Raw genomic sequence first — 16,649 nt, 5'->3', positions numbered from 1 at the left:
ATAATTGTTGCTTAAACTTAATTTAGTTAGGAGATGGCAGGCCTGGTTATTTGTCACTAGAGTGTCAAACACAAGCAAGTCATTGTTGAATTTCAAGTCTGAAAACTTACTGTGACACTTCTATAGTATAGTGACATAAAACCAGTATTCCAGGGGAATCCCATGAATCAGATGTGAAAATGAAATGGTATCAGTGAATTATTGCCGGTTGCAACCACATGCATTTAACTGAAAATGTGAATTCACAATCTAAACATAAAAAGCCACAGAATTAGTTTTAATAAGGAAATACCCTTAGTCGGATTACATATACTGTACACATGAACCAGAACATTCCATCTCATTAACACAAGTGCAAACTCAGAGCTATAAACTGTACCTATCTCATGTTGAATATCCAGCTTTGGAGCCAGGACGTATTCTGCAAGAGTGGCCAAAGTAAACCCACCAGAGTCTGGAACATTCTCAAAAACTCTGTGTCACATCAACATCTATGTCTCGATCTCAGCCCCGGTCCGAAGTGATTCATTGGTAGGGAGTGCTTTTTGCCAGGCTTCTTTATCGCTGTGTTGAAAAGCCTGAAGGATCCCCCCCTTCTGAAAAGATTAACTATGTTGTTCAGCTGACTATAAGGGAAGGGGGCTGGTCATACTTAAAGCTTAGACAAATGATTTGGGACTCGAAAGACAGGCCAGGGGATTTCTGCTACCACTAGGGGTTGCTGGCAGGGGAAGGGCCTCAGAGCAATGGTGGGGCTCAGCCGTTCCGAGCCTGGAGGACCCCAAGGGAAAAGCAAGTCCAGAGAGCGGAGGACTCTCACGGACAGTCAAGACATTTTCCCACAATCAAAAACACAAACAGAGGCAGCGAAAAGGACCCTTTTCCACTAAGGAGACAGAGGGAGGGAAGGGAAAAAGGAGGAAGATCGGATAGTTACAATAACACAACCCCTAAGAAGTACATGCTATACCGTATCTCCTGTTAAAAGATCCCCCACGGTTAATGCTCTCTATAATAAATAATAATAATAGATTTATTTTGTTTGCGCTTTTACAGGTGCTCAAAGACGCTTTACAGATATAGTGAAAAGAAAAGAACAACAAATAAATATATATAGTTAAAGTTAAAGTCAAATAATACAAAAGACAAACTTTAGACAAAAAATTAGACAAACTATAGACAAACATTGTTCTGTGAAGGACATTCAATAGACTCAAGATTCTTCCAGGAATGGTTAACCTGTAAGTAACCTTAAGTACATTTTAGAGGGCCTCTACCAGATGATTTGCCCAAACCGACACAGTTCATTGGTAAATTACCTTATTAAGATAATCTGTTTTCATCTCAATCCACTGCTACAAATAGCATCTGCTGGGCATTACATGGGGTGTCCGGCCACTGAGGACATCTGGATTGTTAGTGTTGAGAAATGTAGCCTTTGGCAAAGATTTGATCCTGGGAAACAAACTATGCAAGATAAAAACTCAAATAATTGGTCATCAGTTTGGCACAAGGGTTTGCAGGCGGAGGATCTCTCAGTTTAAGAGGAACTGGTTGAACTTTATTGTTAAACTGAAGGGGAAAAAAAACACATGACTCCGGATAGAGTTTGAATACCATTAGCTACTCAACCCGACATGTCAAGATAATTAAATCGAATGCACATAATGGCAAGCGCTTTGTAAACATGATCTATTTCCTACAGGGCTAGCCAGGCAGTTGGACCAGGTCACAGGTCACCTTTCACCAGTGTGTTGAATCTATTCTCAACAAAAACATAGGGTTGACCCTACATTTACAGAGCTGTATTTCTTGCCATCATTTTACAGTTTTTCTTCTCAATTACTTATTGCAGAACAGCAAATAAGCTCAAGGCTCAGGGGTTTCAATCTTTGAGGGGTCCTACTGAGGGAACTGATAGATTTCTGTTTTGGTTCTACAGTGTTTTCAGTCCACACTTCAGTCATGTATGCCACTGTATTTGAACCAAGCCAAACTGGTAATTATTTTGCTTTTTGATTGATGTCGTTCTGGAAATCTAACTGTTACATCTTGAGAAAATGTGGCATGCAAGCCTCCTTTTCGAGTGGGTATTCAAAGTATTCAAACTTCCTTTTATAGAAGTAACCCCCCGAGCTGGATATCATAGCCATTATAAATAAGAAGCTGGAATGCAGAAGGGGAAAAAATAAACATCCAAGCTGCTCCGTTATCTACACCCAGCTGTGCACTTTAGAGGCCAATCCTTGAAGATGATGTCACGCTGGAATTGTGTTACTGTTAAAATAGTGTTCTTATACATTTATGTGGACACTAATTCATTCAAGGAAAGTCAATACAACTTTACTAAAATGTAGGACATTGATTTAAGATTATTTAACCCTAACTGAAATTGTTCAACAAAGCAGCAGTTCATGCTAAATGTCCCATGTTGAAAGTATTAGTGGAATTAATCTGCTTTATCAACTGGAATGTAAATACTGGCATCACTATGAAAGTCTACCCTTTGTAGGTCAATGCAGTAGGTCATTAGTGGTTCAAAAACCAGCAGTTAGTTATGTCCACTGGATAGTGTGTACAAACCACAAGGTCAAAACAGAACATCCCAGAAACTGAAAGACATTTTACCTCAAAGTGGTTGGGTAATGTTAGATTCAGGCTTTCAGGAGTACCAAGGAGCAAGGGCAGACGAAGGAACATCTCCAGGTGCAGCCTTTCAAGCTAATTTCAGAGGCAAAGTCAATCTGAGATGCGGAGGTGAGGGAAACCTGCAGCCGAGAGAATATGGGGGACTGACGCACTGGAGGTTTGATAAACGTTTCCATATGTGCTCCATATCCCAAGTGAAAGAGCTGCTTTGTGTTCAGTAAGGAAGCACGCGCACAGGTCCCGAGTGGGACCCCCCTTTCCTTTCTTTTCCTTCCATCTACTGACAAAACCTATCTGGCCCTTTCCCGGTAGCTCAGGGTAATATTAGCCAAGCGAAGGGGCAGGAGCAAGGGGTTTGGATGGCCGAGTCTCAACCCTGAGTCTAGCAGTGTATTTTGACGAGAGCTAATTACCTGTGACTACATGGAGACAGGGGAATGAAACAACCATTGCATTGAGTTAGTTGTCTGGGGGTGAAGGAGGGTAGAGGGTAAAGGCGACCATGGTTGGGAACAAGGAGGGGGAGGTAGGGGGCAGGGAGCTGTCAGGAAGTGAAGACATATTAGGATATTCTCAACCTCCATTACCCCCAGTACTTAATCTTCCCAGTCATGGGGAAATAATTCCTCAAGACATTAAAGAGCCAATCTTACAAGAGCACCTGCTCCCTGTGTATATAGTCCCATACTGGTTGAAAAAAAGATTTGGCCATCATGCAAACAATGCAAAATACCACCTTTACAGTGCCCACAAGCTCTTCTTCGTCAAAATCACAACAATGCATAATGACATTTGATGAGACTTAAAATTGCCTTATACGAGGGGTGGAAACATGCAATTCTAATCAGATAGTCAAGGCAGCAAGCTACGGTTTCCAAAAACACTACAGAGGCGCGAGAGCACAAACACTGGCTAACAGTGGCACATTGTGCAGAACTGCGAGTACTGAACTTGAGGTGTCTATCCTATGATAGAGTATCCAGGGTTTATGAGATTTTAATTAACCACACGAATGATGTAACTCGTTTTTTTCATTTGGAGGAAGGGGGTGTATGTGGCGAGACTGAAAGTAAATTAGACTATAGGGACAGAAACAAGGAGGAAAAAGACGAAGGAGGGGTGGCGGAAGAATGCAAAGTGTCTTGCACTGTTTTGTTTCATAGATCCCATTGGACATGAGGTTTCCTCCGTAAAGATACAAAAAAAGGAAAAGGTTTGACACATGACCCGCCCCGGGGATGTTGGTTTTCCAAGCAATTAGGGTAAGTAGGTTCATAGCTGCATAATTGTACACACCACAATAGCATGTTTAAAGTGCACGAGTGATGCGATGAACAGAAAGAGAAAGTCAATCTTGGAGATATACAGATATTGAGGTGAAGTGCCAGCAAATATACATTAAGATCATATCGGCACAGCTTCACAGTTGGAGAACCTGAATGCTGATCTGATGCCATGGGTTCCTGGCACACTGGGACATGGTGTGGTTCCTTTCCAACTTAGGTTCTTTATGGCAAATAACAGCCTCTTGGTACAGGAGAAACCAACCAGAGCCTATTGCAAACATCCATCAGCAAGACTTGCACACTGAGCCCTTATGGCCTTCTACAAAGGATGAGATTAAGATCGTCTTAAGGTAAAAGAAAGAATACTTTTTTTAGACAAAATAAAAAATGAGCATCCCCAAGAAAAAGTATTGTTTTCAAAATTGTAAACTTTTTTGTCTTTTGTCTAATCTTCCATAAAATATATTCTGTAAAAGTTGGTTTATGATGTTTACAATGTCTGAACATGTGAACATGTGCAGACATTTATTTAGCACTGAATGTAGAAAGTAAGTGACTTCCATAGTGTCAAATATGGTTGCCCCCTGCTGCAATAACAAATCTGTGAATTACTTTCACATAAACGCACACACATACTCGTAAATGAAGGTGCTAGAAGGAGACGTGGGGTTTGATGGGGTCATAACAACTTGTGACTGAGGATTGGGAAGACAGATGCAAACACTGTGTCTGGTATAGGATTATACCCTCACAGCTAATTACTCCCAGACTTCTTTGCTCTGCGCCAGAAACTGCACAGATACAGTAAGCCAGCACGCTGCCTGCTTATCCACCGCATTAAGAGACAAGTGGGCTGAAGCCAGAGACTATAGCATGAGACCTTCTGGGTGCACTATGAACGCTCAGTGTAAGTTATGAGGGTAAAGAAGAAGAAGAAGAAGAAGAATAAGAAGAAGGGCCAACTGCTGGCAACTTTAAGGATGCAAGTTTGATGAGGCCAGACTTGGACAAGGCCATGGACTTGGAACGTGCATTGATGAACTGTAAGGGTGGAAGTGCTGTACATGTTTGGCTTTCTAGATGATGTGTTGATCAGTATCCATTGCATACAACCTTATTAAAAGTGGACCATAATGTACATCTAAATCCGGAGTGCCTTTGACAAATTATACATCGAAGCAATTGGCTGCTCATGTGTGTTTACGGTGAAGGCTGCACAAAGGATTTGAGCAGCATGCTTCACGCACATGCCTCCGCCCAGCTCGTGCCCTATCCTGCCCGACACACCACATTCTCACCTTACGGCCCCAAAGGGCAAAGCAATTGCCAACCAAAACATCTGGACCTGGTGGCAATGAGTCAACCTCTGCCTCAGTGACTGGTAGGGAACAATGGCCCTGTCTTTCCTTTGCTGGCCACCTTTTCCCGTTGCAGAGGAGCTTCAACTAGGCACAGACCAGGCTTGGGGAGAAACGGATTACATGTAACGGGATTACGTATCAGGATTTTTTTTTTTTTTTAAAAGGTAACTGTATTTCCTTTAACATCACATTAAAGAAATATTTAGATTACTGTTACATTTCTAATAATTTGGGATTACTAGCAGGATTACAATGTTAGTTAAAAAAAACTAAAAAGAGCATATAGTGTTTGTTGTAAAAGGATCAGATTTAATTTCTTCTTTGTAAACTGTACTGTTCTGTAGGCTAATACTTTAAGTGTGAATCTATACGCCTACTTCCTGAATCTGCTTTATGGTTTTCTCTTTCTTTAGTTCATTTGTTCTTTGTTTAATTGAGTAGGGGAAGCTATATGTTCAATGTGAGCCTAACTGTCTATTTTAAACTAAAACAGAGCATTTTATATTAGCTCAGATTTGATGTCTGCTTTTTTGAACTGTGGTATGTGCTCATGTGTTTCATTGTTGGTGTATAGACGGCTGCCTGGATATGCTTAATGAAAGGCAGGTTTTCTTATAAGTAAAATCATTTTTGATACTAAATATATCTTGGTTTCTTCTTTCCATGGGTCACACTGTTCTATTGACAAAAAACATCTCATTCATATAAATTTTCTCTTGTATTTATTTGCATTGCATTTGATATTGAGGTAATCCAGAAGTAACAGAAAGTAATCAGATTACATAACTTTTATATTTTGATACTCAGATTAGGTTACATTTTTCTTTTCAGGTAACTAGTAATTGTAACGGATAACATTTTTAAAGGTCCCATGTCATGGCTATTTCTACTGATCATAATTCCATTGTTGAGGTATACTAAAATAGATTTATATTGTGCAATTTTCCAAAATCGCATTGGTTTCTCATACAGCATCTCTGTATAGTATGTGTATACTGTCCTAAACTGTCTGTCCTAAACGGCTTGTTGGAGCTCCTGCCCCCCCCCTCTCTATGAGCCCAGTGGCCGTCTGCGAGACAGCGAGACACAGCGAAACCCAGCCCGAACACACACACACACACACACACCCGCAGCCTCGCCGCGTCCCGCCGTCTCAGGGAGGAGAAATCGGCGGAGCTGCAGCTGAGAAAAGATTGAGTGTGTGTGTGTGAGGAAGTCCGCGGATTGGTCAATTTGGACCAATCCACGGACTTAACGTAACGGCTCCACGGATTGGTCCATTTGGACCAATGGGTCCATTTGGGTATGGGCACGTCACTGTACCCAGGAAGAAAACAATGGAAAAAGAGAAATCTCCAACGAGGCGTTCTGGGGCAGCATAGACAGGTCTTTTCTGTGTTAGAATTTTACTCGCTACAGGGTGTACTTTGAGGGTTTGTGACTTTGCAGACCGTTTACATGCAGAAAAACCTTCATAAACACACAAGGGGACGGGTAATAACCGGAAAAGCATGACATGGGACCTTTAAAGTAACCCTCCCAAACCTGGCACAGACACACACCACAGCCATGTGTGGCCGCTCTGATACCCGGTAACACACACGTAGCCACACTGAGCTGACGAGGCTTCCAGTCATCCTTCCGCCGCAGAAACACACACAAAGCTAAACGTTTTTTACCCTTCGCTCAGTCAGCAGGGACACAGCCAGAGGTAGAACACCTCAGCCCAGTGGCCTTGTTGCTTTTGGATATCGGACATATTTTCCTTCCCTGCATCCCTCCTGGAAAACACACAGGTAGCTGGACAAGGATTATGCGCTTTAGTCAAAACAGTGGTCCTAAAAATAGTCCAGCCAGATTGCTGCAACAGCTGCTTCAGTCTGACTTGAGAGTAAATAGACAAATATTCCTGTTTTTATATGTATAATTGTACACGTTTGATGCTGTAAAAAAAAGCTTAAAGCGTATTAAAAGCTCAGTGGATTGCAGCCCTGCTATAGCGTAGGGCTTTTCACTAAATCCATCCATTGCTGATGTCCATTAACACAAGTCTGGGGGGTTCAGTGGGCAGCCTATTGATGCCTGTAAAGAATGTGCATAACACATTGTTGAAAATTCCTCCATGCAGCAGCCTTACATGGACAAATCCTGCAAGCCACTTACCCCCAATGGGTTAGCATGATTAAAATGTCATTTCTATGTCATAATCCATTCCAATCCTTTCACCCATAATCAACGCTTGCTTTACGTTTTTATTCAGATTTATCCACACTGTGGCCAAAAACAGTAAATGATCACTGTGACTTCCAAGCAGCACAATCTGGATCCAGTAGGAGGAATGTAGCAGATGCTAAGTACTCCTTAGGCAAAGCTGTGTGTGTGTGTGTGTGTGTGTGTGTGTGTGTGTGTGTGTGTGTGTGTGTGTGTGTGTGTGTGTGTGTGTGTGTGTGTGTGTGTGTGTGTGTGTGTGTGTGTAGGAGAAAATGATTTTGTGCTTAGCATGGTGCTGCGCTTGTAAAGCCTCAACAACTGACCAAGAGGAGCCAATGCTGCATCGCTGCCAGATGTGCAGTGAGATTAAATAGCTCTTGATGCCGCTTCCCATCCTATAAACTGACTAGCAATGTGGGATTTAAGAGGTATGGATGCCCCCAAGTGTGCAAGCATTTGCCTTAATTTTCCTGATTGCAAATGAAGAATGTGTTTATTTGGAATAAAAAACAGATGTGTGAGACTAGAAATCTTAGCATTTACATATGAGATTGTCCAGGTTTATTTTTGAAATTCAAACAAGGAAACACAGGTTTGCTGTTACAGAATACTTTTTTTTACATGATGATTTGGGTAGAAACCTGGAGAATTGCTCAAGTCACTCATCAAGTCATTTATTCTGAGATTGAGTCTAAAGTTACATTGTCAAACAAGAAAATATCATCCAAAAAGTTAATATAATGCCCCTTATCCTGCTTCACTTTCTTATAATATTTCTCAAGATTAAAACATAAATTTGGGGGGAGGAAAAAAAAAAAGACAAACATGTACAACAAATTGAATAAGTAAGAAGAATCTCACTTGACTTGCTTACTTTAAAAGCAAGACACAATACTACATCATGTCTTGTAATAGTCATTTTTTTACAGTATGACTGAGGCTGGCACTGTGATGACAGCGCCCTCTTTGGATGCTCACAGGAACTAAATGTCCGTGCAGCAGTGAACGCACCGCCGCCTAATATCGAGGTCAAATGCATTGCGCATCATGGTAATGCAGAATGCAGTCCACTATTAAAACACACATGGGTATTCATAACTGAAAATGACAATAATGTCACTAAACGTCAAATCTATTAAAAACAAATCGGCAGAGGTAGCCTGTCATGCGCAGAGCTAGACCTAAAGTAACCAATGTGCACCTAATGGTGGCCAATAACGTGATAAATCTGATGGGAGCAGGTGATATTAGCCATGGATCATGTTTAATAGTAAAATCATGGCAGGCTTCAGATCAAGCGATGAGTTTGAATTGGCTTTAAGAGCAGAGCACATTGTCATCTTAAATCACAGGACTGTTGCATTTATCTTCTTTTAAAAATGCTAAAATACCAACAGTACCTCATGGTCGTTTATTTAAACATCACTGTGACCTTATCCAGCCGATTTCTCCCGTTTCTCCACGCTTCTGAAGGGACACCATCACAAGGTAGCCTACCTATACCGATCATTTTACACTGATTTTTAAGAGAAATGTCAAACTTACCTTCCAGCTTCTTTGCGGAGAAACAATGTCTGCTCGATGGTAGTAATCCCTGGTCGCTGTCACCGCACTAATATGGCCAAAAATTGAGTGTGGCGGCGGCTCGCTGGATAAAGAGAGCCGATGCCCTGTTGTGACTGTACGGGGCTGCTCATTCAGCTGAGTGATAGTGGAGAGAGGAGGCACTGACAAGTCGGTCACAACAGCAGCACCACGCCTCCCATCTTAAAGCTACCGCACTCTGCCTGTATGTCTGTCTGTCTGTCTGTCTGTCTGTCTGTCTGTCTGTCCCTCTGTCTGTCCGTCTGTCTGTCTGTCCCTCTGTCTGTCTCTCTGTCTGTCTGTCTGTCCCTCTGTCTGTCCCTCTGTCTGTCTGCCTGTCTGTCTCTCTGTCTGTCCCTCTGTCTGTCTCTCTGTATGTCCCTCTGTCTGTCCCTCTGTCTGTCTCTCTGTATGTCCCTCTGTCTGTCCCTCTGTCTGTCTGCCTGTCTGTCTCTCTGTCTGTCCCTCTGTCTGTCTCTCTGTATGTCCCTCTGTCTGTCCCTCTGTCTGTCTCTAACTGTGTGTGTACAAGGTGAGGATGACCACTCAGCCATAACTGGAACATGTCAAGCAAGGCTGAACAAAACCTGCTGGGGAACACTTTTTAATAACATTTTTTGATCTTTTAGAAACTATTTTTTTGCTCTTTTAAATAAAATATTTTCCAAATAATTTATTTATTCCAATGCATTTATTTTATTCAACATGTATATACTTCACTTATTGTTGCATTTACTTGCATATTTTGTTTCATTTGCACTTTTCTATTTCTGTTTCTGCTTGCAAAATCGTTTCATGTCTTAGGTATATTTATTTATTATTATTTATTGGAGGAGGCTGGGACTTAAGATTCTCATTGCCAAAACTCTGTTGAAGCTTGTGTGCATATGACGAAAGGCCTTTCATTCTTGAAATACATTGCTTTTTTTCAATTTGGTTTCATTGTATATAAGAAGGTATTGGTGTTAATATTATGTTTCATTCATGTCATGGCAAAAATGAAGAGTTATAATTGGTACGATATTACATAAAAGTTTCCAATCAAGAATTGGTGGAAACAATAAGGGATCCTAACTGCATGGCATATTCCCCTCCAACTTTATATATATTTTATGTACGGCCTTGATTTGAAGGCCCTTTTGATTTAATTAAGAATTACTTTCATGTTAGAATTCTTATCATAAATAAACACCCAATAACACGTTCTTGCAGTGCAGGTAAATGCTCCCTGAAGAATAAGTGCAATACCCGCAGCAACCTGCATGTGAAATAATAACCACAAATCCTACTACCACCATAAGGATATGTTCTGTATGTGTGACTTATAAACAGGTTAAAATGTTCTACAGATCTCATGTTTACCAATGAAAGAATGTTGAATAACGTTTCCCAAACATATACAGGAACATGGAGTACTTCTCAAACATTGCTTCCCCAGATGCTAAGAATTTAATCCTCTGAAATATGAAGAAATAGAACGACTCGCTGTGTTTTGATCTCCTCACAACCCGTAATCCTTCATTAATTGCAAATTCTGGGCTTCCACTTTGACCTGGGCTCATATATGGGCATCAAAACTAGATTGAAATTAAACAGCCCGTCTGTGATGAGTGTGAGACAATACCATTTACATCCTCAGGAGCTGAAAGGAATTATATATTTTATGATTTGTATGTCATTTGTATAGCAACTGATATACATAAATGGTTTCCAGTAAGAAATGTAGATTCTGAGTTGAGAGTACACCTGCGGCTGAATGGTTTAAAATAAAAGCAAAAGCAAAGCAGATACCTGCCTTGTTTGGGATTCCTTAAATACCTTTATGCTATTGGTACACAACAGTTTCCAAAGCTTTCCTCTAACACTCACTGACAGAAAAATGTGGCAGTCAGGGTTGCTGATTAGGGGTCATTGTACTGAATACAATACTCATGTACTGGTTCAAAACGTATTCCCCATAACAGCACTTCAATGAGTCAACCCAAACAACAAATCAGCATTGTTCAGTACATTTCAAGGAAAACGGAATTTCTCCCGGTATACTGTATGTTTGTTTTTAAAGTTGGCGTTGCGCACCGCGGTATCAAGTGAATGCAGCTTTAAAAAAGGGTTAGGGGTAGATGGATTGGTGGAACAAATACAATATTTTCACCCAGGAGACTGCTGCCTGCGTCCCCTGAAAAACAAAAAGTAAACTTTGACTTACGTCACATAGCGTACGGTCATGTCAACATGTTTAAAACTTCAACAGTAATCCATGAGAAAATCAGTTCCCGCCAAAAAAAAATTAGGATGGAGTTTCATTGTATGGGAACGTAATTTTTATTTATTTTACCTTATCGTCAGAAATAATTGCGTCTGCTCTAAGTTTTATGTTTGTCAGACAGTGAGTATGTGTCTACACTTTGACTGGAGTTTAAGAAGTAGAAAGAACCGTATCGCTAGCGCTGGAGGCTTGGCCTGTCAAAGCCAGAATGACATTATCCAGTGGAAGAGGGTGATTTAGCCCCTGGGAGAAAACCAGGCAAGAGGCCTCAATTAATCTCTTCAATTTAGCAACACCAAGAGGAGGTCAAATCTATAATCCAGAGCGGATAGTATATCATAGGGGAGTAAGATTCATGTCGGATAATGACACTCGGTCCGTAACTTTAACCTGAGCCTTTTAGCCTGACCCCCAAAACTCAGTCAGTGAATTAGACTTGGCAACATGTGGACACACACAGACACACATGCACACACACACACCTTACACCCAAGTATACTTCATATATGGTGCAAGACTTATCCTAACGTTGTTTTGGATGCAAATAAAGTATTATTTTCAGTGAACCCAGTAGTTATATCTGACCAAGGCTCACAGTTAGCTACTCCAGTTTTAACACTGACCTCAGAGAAACTTGGGAACAGGCAGAGAAAAGTTGCTGCTTATGTACGTTTGGAATTCTTTGTAAGTTTGGAAGACGTGAGGAATGTTGGACTTGCCAGAGAAATCCTAATTTCTGAGACCAGGCAGAAAGATCAAGCACAACTCAAACCTTTTCAATAATTTGAAACTGTACAGCTTTTGTATCCGTGTTTATGTCCAAACGCAGAAAGCCAAGACTAACAGATGTAGTTACAAGAGGCTTTTCTGAGCTTCCATTAGACTGTAGCCAGGTTGTTTGTAGACAGTCTTGATTTGACAGGGCTGCAGATGTGAAAAGGTCCAGTCGACACCTCAGGATCTCAGGGGTGTCTGGCAGAACAAAAACGGCGCTAACTGAATTCACACGTGTCCATTTATTATGCACATACACACATGCCCACAAGCTTTTGTGTGCAGTAAAACTTGCAGACATGCACAAATGATCCATGCATTTACATAAGCATTAAACAGGCTCAAATGTGGAATTGTTACTTGTTGCCAGCAATTATATGTGAAAGTCAAAGTCAACTTTATTGTCAATCTTTCAGTTTGTGTGTACAGACAGAGAGATTGAAATACCGTTTCCTACAATCCCGAATACGAAAGCAAATATATATAAAAATATGTATGCAAATATGTATATATATACAGTTTTGCTAAGAAAGTTGCAGTTTGGTGAATAACAACGTTTTGTGTCTATGTCTTGCACAGTATACATGAGTGACGCAGGTGTTAGCTTGGCTTGCTAGCTAGCATTAGCTGGATAACTTATCTTTGTGTGCGCACAAATGTAAAAGTATCTTACTTGATGTGTTTTATCTAGCTAGCTAGGAAGCAAAATAACGTTTTACAAAAACTGCAACTTTTCTTTAGTTGCTACATTTTCTTTAAGATTTACCAACATGATATGTGTAATTCATGGAACAATTTACACAGGATCCAAAAATGATTAGTCTGTCTCTGTAGATTTCCATACTTATTTTTTATGAAATGAGGTCAATGGCAGTACTCAAAAGATGCAGGACTTTGCCTCTCTACTATCAGTTATTTTCATTATGGGAAGTGTACAATCCGGTGATTTGAACCATAGTAAGTTAAACTATATCGATATCTCCTTTGTTCATTTTGACCCTTGAATTCCTTTTTTAAATATTTAATTACTTTAATTAAAGCACAGCCCTAAATTGCTGGTGTACCCCTTTAAAGAATGAAGACCTATTTCAGAACTGCATAGCACAAAATAATGTAAACAGGTAAAATATATTTTGGACAGACTCAAAGCTGTTTCAAGTTATAGATTGAAGCACTCTTATTTTGTGAAAAAATGTACGAGAAAAATATTAGAGTACAAAAAACTAAAATGAAAGAGAATACAAGTAGTTGGCAAATATCACCGCAGTTCTGTACTATTATTGGATCAAGTAAAAATAAATCCTGTTGCCATGACCAACAAGCTTTATATTACCTAATGGAAGATTTCCATTCACGCTATAGGTTTAAACTGCACAATATTGTGTATCTTAAGAGATAGGATTGCTTGTCAGGCCTGCCTCATGCTGAAATGACTTGGTGCCCTTGACAAGAGGCACTTAACTCAAATTGCCTGAGTACCAGGCCAGCTGAATAAATGACTGAAACTTTCAATGTGGGCGAAAATTACTCCAGTAAGTGTGTCCATTCAGCTATGTGAGCGATGATGGAAAATAAGAGAACTGCTACGAAGGAAATTACTTCATGCACTCCGAATGACACATTTGCGTCTAAATGAGAATATTCCATGCCATATTCGCAAAAGTGTTTATGTTAGTTCGTTTTAGAAGTTTCACCCAATGATTTAAGAATAAAACATTGAAGATGTGGAGTAAATAGTAAAGAATGAAATGTGTTAAAATGCCATGTGTCACAATTGTATTATGTAAGTATTCTGGTAACAGTTAATTCTGAATGCTCAAGGGCATATGGCACTCTCAACTCTTTCCAGGACATGCCGGGGCCCTGCCTGCCAGTAGCTTTGCCGATATCTGTGTTGATAGGTAATAGATTAAGAGCGGTGAATCAGCTTAGAAACAGGAAGTGCTCAAACGTTTGTGTGAGGTTATCAAATTTAGCAGTGATTCCATGTCAGCCACAGCTTGTCACAAAAAATCTTACTGATAGTGTATATAACAAACTTAAACTAGCTTTATTAAATGTCAGGTATTTGGCAGGAAAAACATTTTTAATCAATGATTTTATCACTGAGCACAATCTCGATTTTATGTTTTTAACGGAAACTTGGATTGAACAAAATAACAGTGCAGCTGTTCTTATCGAATCAACCCCTCCCAACTTTAGTTTTATGAGTCAGGAAAGAATGCATAAGAAAGGGGGTGGAGTTGATATTTTGTTCAATGATTCCATTCAATGCAGGAAGACATCTTATGGGGACTTTGCTTCTTTTGAATATGTGGCCCTTCAGCTGAAATGCTCCTCTCGAGCTCTGTTCCTAAATATCTATAGACCACCCAAATACTGTGCAAGCTTTTTTGATGATTTTACTGAACTGCTGTCTATTTAACTGAAAATACTAGGGAAATGTTTACTCATAATTTTTCATCCACACTTGCCCCTGCTAACATCTCAGTAAATGAGCTAGTAGATCATTTTAATTAAAAAATTAAAAATGTTATAGATAACATTGCTCCAACTAAGGTAAAGGAAGTGACTGGCAAGAAAATATCTCCATGGAGAAAGGCCATGACCGTGAGAACAGAACAAATAGAGTGTCGAAAAGCTGAACGTAGGTGGCGAAAAACAAATCTCCAGGTTCACTTTGAAATCTATAAAGAGAGACATGGCCTTTATAATTTGGAATTGAAAAACGCACGACAGTCTTTCTTCTCTGACATCATTACCAAAAACAAAAACAATGCACGTGCCTTGTTTGCTACCGTCGACAGACTAACAAACCCCCCAGTGTCAGTAGCCTCTGAATTTCTATCCACCAGGGCGTGCAATGATTTTGCCTCCTTCTTCACTGACAAAATTCAGAAAATTAGACAAGCAGTCAGTGCCTCTGCATCAGGTACAGCAAATGTGTTGTCCCTGTGTCCACCTAATATCAATTCAAACACCATGACACAATTCCATCAGATTAATGATAAAAACTTAGAGGACATTATTCAACTTCTGAAATCCTCCTCCTGCTGCCTTGATATTATTCCAACAGGATTTTTCAAAGATGTTTTTCATTGCATGGCCTCAGATCTACTTCATATAGTAAACACATCTCTTCACTCAGGTATTTTTCCAGAGGCCCTAAAAACTGCAGTCATTAAACCGCTCTTAAAAAAGAATAATCTAGATGCTTCAGTAATGAACAATTACAGGCCAATATCAAACCTGCCATTTCTAGGTAAAATCATTGAAAAAGTTGTATTTCAACAGTTGAGTAACTTCTTGCATTTAAATAACTCTTTGGATGTGTTCCAGTCAGGATTTCGTCCAAACCACAGCACTGAGACTGCTCTTGTAAAGGTCTTCAATGACATCCACTTAAACACAGACAGTGGCAGAACTTCAGTGTTAGTATTATTAGATCTCAGTGCTACGTTTGACACTGTTGACCACAACATATTACTAGATCGACTACAAAACTGGGTGGGACTTTCGGCAACAATTCTAAATTGGTTTGAGTCCTACTTAAAGGACAGAAAAAACTTTGTTTCTATAGGTAAATACACATCTGAGTTGACAAATATGACATGTGGGGTACCTCAAGGCTCCATCTTGGGGCCTCTTCTCTTTAACATCTACATGCTACCACTGGCTCAGATAATGAAAAACAACAAAATAAGTTACCATAGCTATGCGGATGACACACAAATTTACGTAACAATTTCACCAGGAGATTATGCTCCAATTCAAACACTGAGTAAGTGCATTGAACAAATCAATGACTGGATGTGTCAGAACTTTCTCCAATTAAACAAAGATAAAACTGAGGTAATGGTTTTTGGAGCCAAGGCAGAACGTATAAAAGTTAGCGCTGAGCTTCAGTCTGCAATGTTCAAAACAACAGATAGAGCCAGAAATCTAGGTGTAGTCATGGACTCTGACCTGAGTTTCAACAGTCACATTAAAACAGTTACTAAATCAGCCTACTATCACCTAAAGAACATATCTAGGATTAAAAGACTAATGTCACAGCAGGATTTGGAAAAACTTGTCCATGCTTTTATCTTCAGTAGACTCGACTACTGCAATGGTGTCTTTACAGGTCTCACTAAAAAATCTATTAGAAAGCTGCAGCTAATTCAGAACGCCGCTGCTCGAGTCCTCACTAACACTAAGAAAGTGGATCACATCACTCCTGTTCTGAAGTCTTTACACTGGCTTCCTGTGTGTCAAAGAATAGATTTCAAAAATATTGCTGCTGGTTTATAAAGCTTTGAATGGTTTAGGCCCAAAATACATGTCTACAAGCAGCATTCAGTTATTATGCTCCAAATATCTGGAACAAACTCCCAGAAACCTGCAGGTCCGCTGCAACTCTTACTACTTTTAAATCCAGGCTGAAGACTTTTCTTTTTGCCGCTGCTTTTAATTGAACTATTCACATCTTAAACTGCACTGTAACTTTTATCCATGTATTTTTTCTTTTAATGTTTA

The 16,649-nt window shown here is 39.9% G+C and overlaps 1 protein-coding gene across 2 annotated transcripts in view; it reads right to left on the bottom strand.

Annotated features, from left to right (window-relative positions):
- The window catches only part of daam2 (dishevelled associated activator of morphogenesis 2), a 97,053-nt gene extending 87,862 nt beyond the window's left edge, over positions 1–9,191 (bottom strand). For both annotated transcript variants that reach the window (XM_034146758.1, XM_034146907.1), the window contains exon 1: positions 9,053–9,191. The gene's annotated coding sequence lies outside the window, so the exon portion shown is untranslated. The remainder of the gene's footprint in view (positions 1–9,052) is intronic.
- Between the last annotated feature and the right edge of the window lie 7,458 nt (positions 9,192–16,649).

The sequence above is a fragment of the Trematomus bernacchii genome, unplaced genomic scaffold (genome assembly GCF_902827165.1).
Source record: "Trematomus bernacchii unplaced genomic scaffold, fTreBer1.1, whole genome shotgun sequence".
Lineage (NCBI taxonomy): Eukaryota > Metazoa > Chordata > Actinopteri > Perciformes > Nototheniidae > Trematomus > Trematomus bernacchii.
This window is presented reverse-complemented; position numbering and strand designations above follow the sequence as displayed.